Source organism: Bufo bufo, chromosome 2 (genome assembly GCF_905171765.1).
Source record: "Bufo bufo chromosome 2, aBufBuf1.1, whole genome shotgun sequence".
In the NCBI taxonomy this organism is placed as follows: Eukaryota; Metazoa; Chordata; class Amphibia; order Anura; family Bufonidae; genus Bufo; species Bufo bufo.
Window position 1 is genome coordinate 594,290,876 of NC_053390.1, and position 13,602 is coordinate 594,304,477.

Below are 13,602 nucleotides of genomic sequence, written 5' to 3' on the forward strand. Positions count from 1 at the left end.
CAACTGCAGGACGTCATTCAGGGTTGTAACTTGGCAGCTGGTGATCCAATGGGTAGCTGATTGTTGCAGGCGATAGGCCCATTCTGCGTAAGAGTCCTTTTCCAGCTTCCGTAAATCCCTGAATTTTCGCCGGTATGCCTCTGAAGTTATTGCATACCGGGCGAGGAGGGCTTCCTTAACCCGGGCATAGCTGTGAATGTCCTCCCAGGGTACCGCTCGGAAGGCATCTGCTGCTTTGCCAGATAGCTTCCCTGCAAGTATGGAAATCCAGTCTTCTGCTGGTACTCGATGTAGGATACACTGGCGCTCAAAGTCTGCCAGGTACCCATCAATTTCACAGTCCTTTTCGTCAAATGCTTTAAATGCACTGAAGGGAACCTTTCTGGAGTCCCCAGTGCTGCTGGTTCCGCTCGGGGAACTTACGGCTGCTTGCTGTGTCTCTGCCAGTTTTAACTGTAGCTCCAGCTGTGCTTTCTGCGTATTTTCTTCTGCTATGATTTTCATCACCTGCATGATGATCTCCGGCGTTGGGTGCGGTCCAAACCATGCCAGTCTCTCTCGCATCTCCCGGTTCATGTGAGATTCAGTTTCCCGAACCATCAGTATATCCATCTCCCGAACGGCCGGTATTTCGGTTTCCTGACCGATCGTTACTGCCTCAGCCAAGGTGCCTCGGTCTAGCTCCATCAATTCGGCTATAATGACGAGCTTAGCCTTGCCGCCTGCACTTTTCCCACGAACTTCCAATAGTTCCTTTAATGTGCTGCGCTTGAGCTGTGTGTACCAGCTTTCCATTCACTGTACACCCGCTTCCTTTGGATTCTTCGTTTAGGGAAAAGAAGGAAAATCCCGCTGCTGCCAACCAGTTGTGATGGTATCTCTGTATCTCACCGCCTTGTAATTCCTTAGTTCCAATTAGTTGAAGAATCCCCCATTCGCCAAATAAGAAATCGCTGATAGCGCTGAATAATTCCACATATAAGCCAAAGCTGGATACTGGAACTTTACTGGAAGCCTCTCACATTCAAAAATACAATTTATTTTATCCCCTGCTCCCATGCAAGGGAGACACCCACAACAAACATACATTAACCCATAACACAAAGGTTACAACCCACATAACATCCTTCCGTCTGCAATACACAAAGTCCTCTGTCCTGGAGACAACCGAGTTGTAATTCAATTATCTCTCAGGAGAGAGGGCAATCGCCAATACACACAGAGAGACAATGGAACAGACATCACTACTCAACTTATACAATGTCCCACCCTTTACAATACACGTAGACATGTAACATATCCCAACCTGGCACGAATTAGACCAGGGTTCAAAAGTTAGTGAAAGTCTTTTAAGCAGGGAGCGGAAAACATGCGAACCACCATAGAAGGGCATCCTTTACCGTTATCTTTTAGAGGGCCTGTAAAAGAAGGTGCCAAACTGGTAACTCTTCTCTCATGTGCTGACTCCTTGAGACACTCTCTTAAGCAGAGGTCAATCTGTGAGGCCAAGGTAATCAGGTCATCCAGTCATTAGGAAGGATCGCTATTGTCCTTGATCCGAAACATGTAGACTGGAGTGTAACTGGCTTTTATCTGCAGTGAAAAATAAAGGTAACATTTTAATCGAGTTGGACCTCTTTTTCTCCTTTCACTATAGTCACGCCGTGGTTCCTGGCATGGTCCGTGCTCAGTGTGACAGGGTTTGAGCACGCCTACACTTTTTCTTTCATCCAGTGTAGATGGTATGCCCCTCCCAGAAAACAGCTACCAGGACCTAGTTGTTCCATAGAAGTTTAGATGCATGACTGAGTACTGTCCCACAGTGAGGCTAGCCTGGCGGAAACACATTAGTTTAGAGGCTGCAGAAGCCAAGTGACCAGGCTCCTAGAAGAACTTGCACAAGACAAAAATACTCAAACATTATAGGTCAGTCAGTCATTTTGTTCCAAGAGGGAAGTAGCCCAGACAAGTGCTTGAATGTGCCAGGAATGTTACCTTGGTCCAGTCTGTAGGAAACTCATGAGTCTGTAACTCAACGTGGATATGTCACTGGTTCAAGAACTCATGGCATGACTTGTACTCCCCATCATAATATAGGGAAAGCAGAAAGTGCCGACTGGAAGTACCGTAGGCAGTGACTGGTGGAATTGATGTTGTTGGAAAGCGGCTAGAGGTGCTTGCAAAGGAGTGGCAGTGGTCAAAGCATCCAGGCAGACTGAGATGGTATTCAGGTATAGTTGTTCCTGTCGACCACGATGACTAGTCAGCTCCTAATATACTTCTGGAAGACTCATCTTGGATGGGTTAGAGGGATCCATGAGCAAACTTCTAGTGGGTGTGGAACCACTGTGTCGATCGTACAGATTTGATTTGAGGATGCTACTAAAAACATTACCCTAGCAGTCGGCTTTTCACCCTTTAACCCCTTCCCATCACCCCAACGTAAAATTACATTGTTGGTGGGAGTTTAAAGATGGCGCCCACTCGCGAGCATAGCGGGCTCCATAGTTGCAAGGTGCCTACTGTTTTATATAGCAGACACCCAGGACTAATCCATGTGATCAATTATAATGTCTTTTGGACATATTTAACCCTTCAGATGCCATGGTCAAATGTGACCACAGCATCTGCAAGGTCAAAAAAGAGGAGCACTGTAACAGGGAATCGGCGACGCGCTTTCCTTTCTGCAGAGCCGCCGGCATCCCACTAGTGAAGAGGAGTGAGGACGCGGCCGGCATCCTCGTCTCCATAGAAACCAGAAAATGGGGAGGACCCGGCTGCACACGCTTCCTCGGCGTGGTTGACGTCCTCCATCCCCTAGGCAACGAGCACGTGGTGAACTGAGCACCGATATTGATGAGTCGGCGCTCAGCTGTTCTGAGTTGCGGGGGACGGGTCATGTGACGCTGGCCACGTCACATGACCCATCAGAAGGACCTATTTAAACAGGTAACCTGCTGGCCACAAGTTGCATGTGATTGGTCTTGCTACCCTTACCAGCAGTTTCCTATTGTGCATTTCTGTGTTCTCGGACCTCGGCTCTGTTTTTGACCTCGACCTTGTGACCTCCCTGAATTTGATGTGACCTCTTGGCTTCTGACTCCAGATTTTGTTTTGACCTCATTATTGCATTGCTCCCTGTGTACCTGCGTGACCTCCTGGCTTTGACTTTGGCTTGCCTGACTCTGTTACGGTATTCCTCTTATCTTCTTAGGCCCCTGCACGTATCTAAGCGAGGGACTGCTGCCAAGTTGAACGGTGTCAGTTAGGACGGACCGTGCAAGTAGGCAGGGCCAGAGGTGGGGTGGAGTTCAGGGCAGCACTTATCCCTTCCCTCTGTTGTGACAAGCTCACACTCCTGGCTGTACACTGGCTCCCCCTAGCAAGGATCGGGAGAGCCATATGGAGTGTAAGGTAGCATCGGCCCTCCTAAATGATTTGAGACTGATTCACATAGGTTCCTATGGAGAGCCTGTCGTGGGAAGGGCTCCAAAGGAACATATGTAGTATAATCCCCATAGATTTCAATGTTAATGCATTTGGGTCTATGAGAGAAGCAATCTAATGATTGATTGTTCAAGTTCCCTAGGGGAACTATTGAAAAGTTTTTGAAAAAGAAAAAAATATATATATTTAAAAAAATATAAAAATTCAAAATACTCCCTTTGCCCTAAATAAAAATAAAAATAAATTCCATAAGCACAACCACATGCTAAAGTGCTTGTGCTATTAAAATATAAAATATTTATCCCATATAGCAAACATCAAAATGGAAAAAAAAATTGAAAATGGACGATTTGACATTTTTTGGTTGCTTCACCTCCTACAAACATTTGAATAAAAAGTGCTCAAAAAGTGAAACACACCCCCCAAAATAGTGTGAATGAAAAGTTCAGATCGTCACAAAAAATGAGGCCTCAAACAGCTCTGTACAGATAAAAATAAAAAAGTTATAGGGTAGAAATACGGCGAGGCAATGAAAATTTTCTTTTTCGTTTTAAAATGCAATATACATACGTGGTATCATTGTAATCATACTGACCAGTATATTGAAAGTAACAGGTCAGTTTTACCAAATTGGAAACATTATAAAAACAAAACCCATGACACTGTGGCAGAACATTGTTTGCAACCATAAATTGCGCCAATAGAAAGTATAACTTGCCCCACAAAAAACAAGCTCTTATATGGCTATGTGAATGGAAAAATGAAAAGTTATTGGCTGGAAAAATGAAAAAAATAAATTAATGGAAAACCGCACGGTCCTGAAAGGGTTAACCATTATACAGGGATCTGGGCATTGCTGCAGGGGAACCACCAAGCTGCTACCTCTTGGAATAGTCTATGTTTGATTAACAGCTGACTCACGAAGGTCAAGAGACACGGATCAGGCAAAAACTATAGTCAGGGTGAGGCCAAAATCAGGCCAGGCAGAGTATGTGCAATCCCATAAACAGTCTGAGGTCAGGGTGGTTAGCTCAGGTTCATATCCAGAAAACAGGCAGAGGTTGGTACACAAACAGACACACATATGACAGAACACCATGGCAAGATACTAGCAGACTAGAATCTATTGCTCTGGCACCCTCCTTTAGGGGAAGGTGTCTTAAGTACCCCAAGGTGTGGATCAGGGTGAGCACATGCTGGCATTTTAAGACCTAGAGGGAGCAAATTTGTGCTCACTATGGGCACTAGAACAGGCCTTGCTGACCACAGGCTACTTAGCCTACCCAGCACCTGTGAACCCTGGGAAGAAGACTAGGAAGTGGGTCTGCACTGTGGGGACTCAGAGCTCTGGATTGTGTTAACAAGGCATTGGCAACCATGAGCTACTGCTGTAATGTCCCCCATAATCAGCCTGTTAAGCTATGTTGAGCAATTTTTAACAATTTATAATTAAAGTTTACCATTATCACACGCTCCATGAATACTTATCCAAACTTTCAAAACCTTCCCCAAATCGATCATTTAACATTGGCCTTAAAGGGGTTTCCCAAGGTAATCAGACATGTTGGACAACCCCTACAATGTCTTAAAAAAAATATATATAAAAAAAATATATATATATATATACACTGCTCAAAAAAATAAAGGGAACACTTAAACAACACAATGTAACTCCAAGTCAATCACACTTCTGTGAAATCAAACTGTCCACTTAGGAAGCAACACTGAGTGACAATCAATTTCACATGCTGTTGTGCAAATGGGATAGACAACAGGTGGAAATTATAGGCAATTAGCAAGACACCCCCAATAAAGGAGTGGTTCTGCAGGTAGTGACCAGACCACTTCTCAGTTCCTATGCTTCCTGGCTGATGTTTTGGTCACTTTTGAATGCTGGCGGTGCTTTCACTCTAGTGGTAGCATGAGACGGAGTCTACAACCCACACAAGTGGCTCAGGTAGTGAAGCTTATCCAGGATGGCACATCAATGCGAGCTGTGGCAAGAAGGTTTGCTGTGTCTGTCAGCGTAGTGTCCAGAGCATGGAGGCGCTACCAGGAGACAGGCCAGTACATCAGGAGACGTGGAGGAGGCCATAGGAGGGCAACAACCCAGCAGCAGGACCGCTACCTCTGCCTTTGTGCAAGGAGGAACAGGAGGAGCACTGCCAGAGCCCTGCAAAATGACCTCCAGCAGGCCACAAATGTGCATGTGTCTGCTCAAACGGTCAGAAACAGACTCCATGAGGGTGATATGAAGGCCCGACGTCCACAGGTGGGGGTTGTGCTTACAGCCCAACACGGTGCAGGACGTTTGGCATTTGCCAGAAAACACCAAGATTGGCAAATTCGCCACTGGCGCCTTGTGCTCTTCACAGATGAAAGCAGGTTCACACTGAGCACATGTGACAGAGTCTGGAGACGCTGTGGAGAATGTTCTGCTGCCTGCAACATCCTCCAGCATGACCGGTTTGGCATTAGGTCAGTAATGGTGTGGGATGGCATTTCTTTGGAGGGCCGCACAGCCCTCCATGTGCTCGCCAGAGATAGCCTGACTGCCATTAGGTACCGAGATGAGATCCTCAGACCCCTTGTGCGGCCATATGCTGGTGCGGTTGGCCCTGGGTTCCTCCTAATGCAAGACAATGCTAGACCTCATGTGGCTGGAGTGTGTCAGCAGTTCCTGCAAGACGAAGGCATTGATGCTATGGACTGGCCCGCCCGTTCCCCAGACCTGAATCCAATTGAGCACATCTGGGACATCACGTCTCGCTCTATCCACCAACGTCACGTTGCACCACAGACTGTCCAGGAGTTGGCAGATGCTTTAGTCCAGGTCTGGGAGGAGATCCCTCAGGAGACCGTCCGCCACCTCATCAGGAGCATGCACAGGCGTTGTAGGGAGGTCATACAGGCACGTGGAGGCCACACACACTACTGAGCCTCATTTTGACTTGTTTTAAGGACATTACATCAAAGTTGGATCAGCCTGTAGTGTGTTTTTCCACTTTAATTTTGAGGGTGACTCCAAATCCAGACCTCCATGGGTTTTTTAATTGATTTCCATTTATTTATTTATTTTTGTGATTTTGTTGTCAGCACATTCAACTATGTAAAGAACAAAGTATTTCAGAAGAATATTTAATTAATTCAGATCTAGGATGTGTTATTTTTGTGTTCCCTTTATTTTTTTGAGCAGTGTATATATATATAACAATGAAAAATGGCGGCACAGGCCAATGAGCAAATCTGGGTGCACGTTCCTGAGGGAATAGGTTTCTTACCCAATTATAGTCCAGAAAAATGAACAGCACTCCAATGTATAGTGATTAAATAAGAACTCCTTTAATCACCCATGCGGTGCAACGTTTCGGCTCAGTACTAGAGCCTTTTTCAAGCAAAGAACATATACAAGTGGTGAGTATATATAGGTGTAGCAACACACATCATCATCATTGTGATCCAATTAGAACATTGGGTGTTACAAAATTAGCATACAAAACAATAAAGAGAAATACATCAAAATATACAATGTGCATTACACATTAATACCATAGTGCAACTGTGGTCATACAATTATTGTGCCATGAAATATAATCAGGTGTCCGTGTATCAAAACCTATGATCATGACAATAATCACTAATTCAAATGTTGACCATAAAAAAAGTGACATAAAATATAGGGGGAGGAGCCAAAGGACCAAAACAACTGACATACCCAGGCAATGCGGCACATGATCCACTCGCCATCCAGGCGTTGTATACTGTCCACCGAGCTTGCTCCGGGGAATATCAATCAGGTGCACTGCCGAACACGTCCTGCATCAGAGCCGAGAGCCTGCGCAGGCGCATTCCCCATCCGCCGTTCCGCTCGCTATAAAATACTATGCGCATGCCCAGTTTGAACAGAGCGCACCTGCGCCATCTTGGTTACTGGTCAAATGCCCAAATTGCATATACCAATGCAATTCATGTCAGAAACCAGATTATAATAGAGTATAGAGCCGCAAAGAAGTAGGGACAAACCCCTTCACAGGGCTGCAGCCCCACTCTTCCATGTAACAACCCGAAGACCACCACAGATCACGTTGCTATCTGGGGGGAGTAACATGAAAAGTGATGCAGGCTACCTTCTACTCAAGAGGGATCTCCTCAGGCCGGTAAATCTCTATATATAAAGGGCAAATAAAATAAAACACTTGACAGAAGCAGGCTAAACAAATATAGCTAATGCGGCTTGTACCCATTGGCACTCCTCATTCAGGGCAGCATACAAAAAATAATGAATTACAATAAAAGTGCCGAATTCCCAATGTATGTAAAACAGCTGTTCGATTCCATTCTCCATCCCTATTTCCTTCATATAGTGCAAGTGATTTTCTTTCTAGATCACTTGCACTATAGGAAGGAAATAGGGATGGAGAATGGAATCGAACAGCTGTTTTACATACATTGGGAATTCAGGACTTATTGTAATTCATTATTTTTCGTATGCTGCCCTGAATGAGGAGTGCCAATAAGTACAAGCCGCATTAGCTATATTTGTTTAACCTGCTTCTGTCAAGTGTTTTATTTTATTTGCCCTTTATATATAGCGATTTATCGGCCTGAGGAGATCCCTCTTGAGTAGAAGGTAGCCTGCATCACTTTTCATGTTACCCCCCCCCCCCCCCCAGATAGCCACTTGTTCTGTGGTGGTCTTCGGGTTGTTACATGGAGGAGTGGGGCTGCAGCCCTGTGAAGGGGTTTGCCCCTACTTCTTTGCGGCTCTATACTCTATTATAAGGCTGGTTTCTGACATGAATAGCATTGGTATATGCAATTTGGGCATGGTATTAATGTGTAATGCACATTGTATATTTTGATGTATTTCTCTAATTGGATCACAATGATGATGATGTGTGTTGCTACACCTATATATACTCACCACTTGTATATGTTGTATATGTTCTTTGCTCGAAAAAGGCTCTAGTACTAAGCCGAAACGTTGCACCGCATGGCTGATTAAAGGAGTTCTTATTTTTCTACTATACATTGGAGTGCTGTTCATTTTTCTGGACTATTTATATATATATATATATATATATATATATATATAAAAAGAAAAAAAGGGGGATGGCAGCACCGTCACAATGGAACTTGGAAGAGAAGGGTGCACAGGCCCAAATGTGGATATAAGCCAATCCAACAAATATAAAAAAGGGAAAAAGGGCAGCACTCCACTGGATTAAAATAAAATAAACTTTATTTACCCAAAGGCTGTAGCGACGTTTCGGCTCTTACACAGGAGCCTTCCTCAAGCTTGAGGAAGGCTCCTGTGTAAGAGCCGAAACGTCGCTACAGCCATTGGGTAAATAAAGTTTATTTTATTTTAATCCAGTGGAGTGCTGCCCTTTTTCCCTTTTATATATATATATATATATATATATATATATATATACAGTACAGACCAAAAGTTTAGACACACCTTCTCATTCAAAGAGTTTTCTTTATTTTCATGACTATGAAGGCATCAAAACTATGAATTAACACATGTGGAATTATATACATAACAAACAAGTGTGAAACAACTGAAAATATGTCATATTCTAGGTTCTTCAAAGTAGCCACCTTTTGCTTTGATTACTGCTTTGCACACTCTTGGCATGCTCTTGATGAGCTTCAAGAGGTAGTCACCTGAAATGGTCTTCCAACAGTCTTGAAGGAGTTCCCAGAGATGCTTAGCAAATGTTGGCCCTTTTGCATTCACTCTGCGGTCCAGCTCACCCCAAACCATCTTGATTGGGTTCAGGTCCGGTGACTGTGGAGGCCAGGTCATCTGGCGCAGCACCCCATCACTCTCCTTCATGGTCAAATAGCCCTTACTTTCAAATTTTTCCCAATTTTTCGGCTAAATGACTGACCTTCATTTCTTAAAGTAATGATGGCCACTCGTTTTTCTTTTCTTAGCTGCTTTTTTCTTGCCATAATACAAATTCTAACAGTCTATTCAGTAGGACTATCAGCTGTGTATCCACCTGACTTCTCCTCAACGCAACTGATGGTCCCAACCCCATTTATTAAACCTGACAGGGCAAACCTATGAAGTGAAAACCATTTCAGGGGACTACCTCTTGAAGCTCATCAAGAGAATGCCAAGAGTGTGCAAAGCAGTAATCAAAGCAAAAGGTGGCTACTTTGAAGAACCTAGAATATGACATATTTTCAGTTGTTTCACACTTGTTTGTTATGTATATAATTCCACATGTGTTAATTCATAGTTTTGATGCCTTCAGTGTGAATCTACAATTTTCATAGTCATGAAAATAAAGAAAACTCTTTAAATGAGAAGGTGTGTCCAAACTTTTGGTCTGTACTGTATATATATATATATATATATATATATATATATATAGTCAGAATATTTAGACTGCTCTGATTAACAACAGTCTATATTATTTATGCAAATAAATTAGAATCTGTGAAGGAGGAGATACTAACCTATTAACATAAATACTAAGCTCACCAGAGCTCTTGATCTGCGTTGAATTGAAGAGAAAAAGAACTCAGTTGTAAACAAAATATATATTTATTTAAGATAATAATGCAGTGCAAATTAATAAAATATAAAAATCTGTGACAATAAAATTATAAAAATTAATCAATGATATGCAAATGGTTTTAAGAAAGCCAAGGTAACCTTAAGGATATTTATTCCCTACAATTCTTTATTTTGATAAAATCTTACAATATATTTTAAATCATGTTAAGACCTGATTTCTCTCAGCCAACAGATAAATCAAATTAAACTCAAATCAAGTTTACCTAATGTTTCATTTTATCTATATAGATACATATATAATCAATCATACATGCCTGGAACTGAACTCAGTTCTCTGCAGATAATACCATGATAACTCTCAACAGTATTTATAAAGCTTCCTGTATTTGGAAAGGTTAGGATGATACTGCAGTTACAGCGTAGCCTTATTCCAAGATAGATTCTATACACAAAGTATGGTTATTTGAATATATACAGTACAGACCAAAAGTTTGGACACACCTTCTCATTCAAAGAGTTTTCTTTATTTTCATGACTATGAAGGCATCAAAACTATGAATTAACACATGTGGAATTATATACATAACAAACAAGTGTGAAACAACTGAAAATATGTCATATTCTAGGTTCTTCAAAGTAGCCACCTTTTGCTTTGATTACTGCTTTGCACAATCTTGGCATTCTCTTGATGAGCTTCAAGAGGTAGTCCCCTGAAATGGTCTTCCAACAGTCTTGAAGGAGTTCCCAGAGATGCTTAGCACTTGTTGGCCCTTTTGCCTTCACTCTGCGGTCCAGCTCACCCCAAACCATCTCGATTAGGTTCAGGTCCGGTGACTGTGGAGGCCAGGTCATCTGGCGCAGCACCCCATCACTCTCCTTCATGGTCAAATAGCCCTTACTTTCAAAGTTTTGCCAATTTTTCGGCTGACTGACTGACCTTCATTTCTTAAAGTAATGATGGCCACTAGTTTGTCTTTACTTAGCTGCTTTTTTCTTGCCATAATACAAATTCTAACAGTCTATTCAGTAGGACTATTAGCTGTGTATCCACCTGACTTCTCCTCAACGCAACTGATGGTCCCAACCCCATTTATAAGGCAAGAAATCCCACTTATTAAACCTGACAGGGCACACCTATGAAGTGAAAACCATTTCAGGGGACTACCTCTTGAAGCTCCTCAAGAGAATGCCAAGAGTGTGCAAAGAAGTAATCAAAGTAAAAGGTGGCTACTTTGAAGAACCTAGAATATGACATATTTTCAGTTGTTTCACACTTGTTGGTTATGTATATAATTCCACATGTGTTAATTCATAGTTTTGATGCCTTCATAGTCATGAAAATAAAGAAAACTCTTTGAATGAGAAGGTGTGTCCAAACTTTTGGGCTGTACTGTATATATACAGTGGGATGCGAAAGTTTGGGCAACCTTGTTAATCGTCATGATTTTCCTGTATAAATCGTTGGTTGTTACGATAAAAAATGTCAGTTAAATATATCATATAGGAGACACACACAGTGATATCTGAGAAGTGAAATGAAGTTTATTGGATTTACAGAAAGTGTGCTATAATTGTTTAAACAAAATTAGGCAGGTGCATAAATTTGGGCACTGTCGTCATTTTATTGATTCCAAAACCTTTAGAACTAATTATTTGAACTCAAATTGGCTTGGTAAGCTCAGTGACCCCTGACCTACATACACAGGTGAATCCAATTATGAGAAAGAGTATTTAAGGGGGTCAATTGTAAGTTTCCCTCCTCTTTTAATTTTCTCTGAAGAGTAGCAACATGGGGGTCTCAAAACAACTCTCAAATGACCTGAAGACAAAGATTGTTCACCATCATGGTTTAGGGGAAGGATACAGAAAACTGTCTCAGAGATTTCAGCTGTCTGTTTCCACAGTTAGGAACATATTGAGGAAATGGAAGAACACAGGCTCAGTTCAAGTTAAGGCTCGAAGTGGCAGACCAAGAAAAATCTCAGATAGACAGAAGCGACGAATGGTGAGAACAGTCAGAGTCAACCCACAGACCAGCACCAAAGACCTACAACATCATCTTGCTGCAGATGGAGTCACTGTGCATCGTTCAACCATTCGGCGCACTTTACACAAGGAGATGCTGTATGCAAGAGTGATGCAGAGGAAGCCTTTTCTCCGCCCACAGCACAAAAAGTGCCGCTTGAGGTGGGCTAAAGCACATTTGAACAAGCCAGCTTCATTTTGGAATAAGGTGCTGTGGACTGATGAAACTAAAATTTAGTTATTTGGCCATAACAAGGGGCGTTATGCATGGAGGAAGAAGGACATAGCATTCCAAGAAAAACACCTGCTACCTACAGTAAAATATGGTGGTAGTTCCATCATGCTGTGGGGCTGTGTGGCAAGTGTAGGGACTGGGAATCTTGTCAAAGTTGAGGGACGCATGGATTCCACTCAGTATCAGCAGATTCTGGAGACCAATGTCCAGGAATCAGTGACAAAGCTGAAGCTGCGTCTGGGCTGGATCTTTCAACAAGACCACGACCCTAAACACTGCTCAAAATCCACTAAGGCATTTATGCAGAGGAACAAGTACAACGTTCTTGAATGGCCATCTCAGTCCCCAGACCTGAATATAATTGAAAATCTGTGGTGTGACTTAAAGAGAGCTGTCCATGCTCGGAAGCCATCAAACCTGAATGAACTAAAGATGTTTTGTATAGAGGAATGGTCCAAAATACCTTCAACCAGAATCCAGACTCTCATTGGAACCTACAGGAAGCGTTTAGAGGCTGTAATTTCTGCAAAAGGAGGATCTACTAAATATTGATTTCATTTCTTTTTTGTGGTGCCAAAATTTATGCACCTGCCTAATTTTGTTTAAACAATTATAGCACACTTTCTGTAAATCCAATAAACTTAATTTCACTTCTCAAATATCACTGTGTGTGTCTCCTATATGATATATTTAACTGACATTTTTTTTCGTAACAACCAACGATTTATACAGGAAAATTATGACGATTAACAAGGTTGCCCAAACTTTCGCATCCCACTGTATATATATATATATATATATATATATATATATAATATTATATTCTCCTATAAAAGATAGGTACATTTATACTATACCAGGGTATCGGCTAGCAGAAATCAGTTGCAATATTCAGGACTATAATTCAGTGGAGTCCTATCTCCTCTCGGGGTGTGGTAATTGGCTGGAAAGAATGGCTGCCTCTACTAGCTGGATTTCTAGTCAGATGGCTTCCTCAGGTAGGTGGATCAGATAGGAAGGATGGCCTCAGTGAGATGATCAGGAAGATCTCCTGAAGCGATGATCCCCCTATCAGCCTATGCTGCCTTTTTATCTCCCTTAGGAAGGAGCTTGGTCAGGTTAATCAATAATCAGTGACATCATCTTTTACTCCCCCACCTATTTCGCAACACATGTCTTAATTTACTCTACATATTATAGAGATTGAGGCACTCAGACCATTCAGTTTTGCATTTAAGAAAGGATTTTTTATTCATACATCAGTTGGATGGATCCAACGCCCTGCCAGCCGTTCCACATGCTTTACAGATAAAATCTGACCGCTAAGGAAGGTCCATAGAGACCGAAACATTCGGTC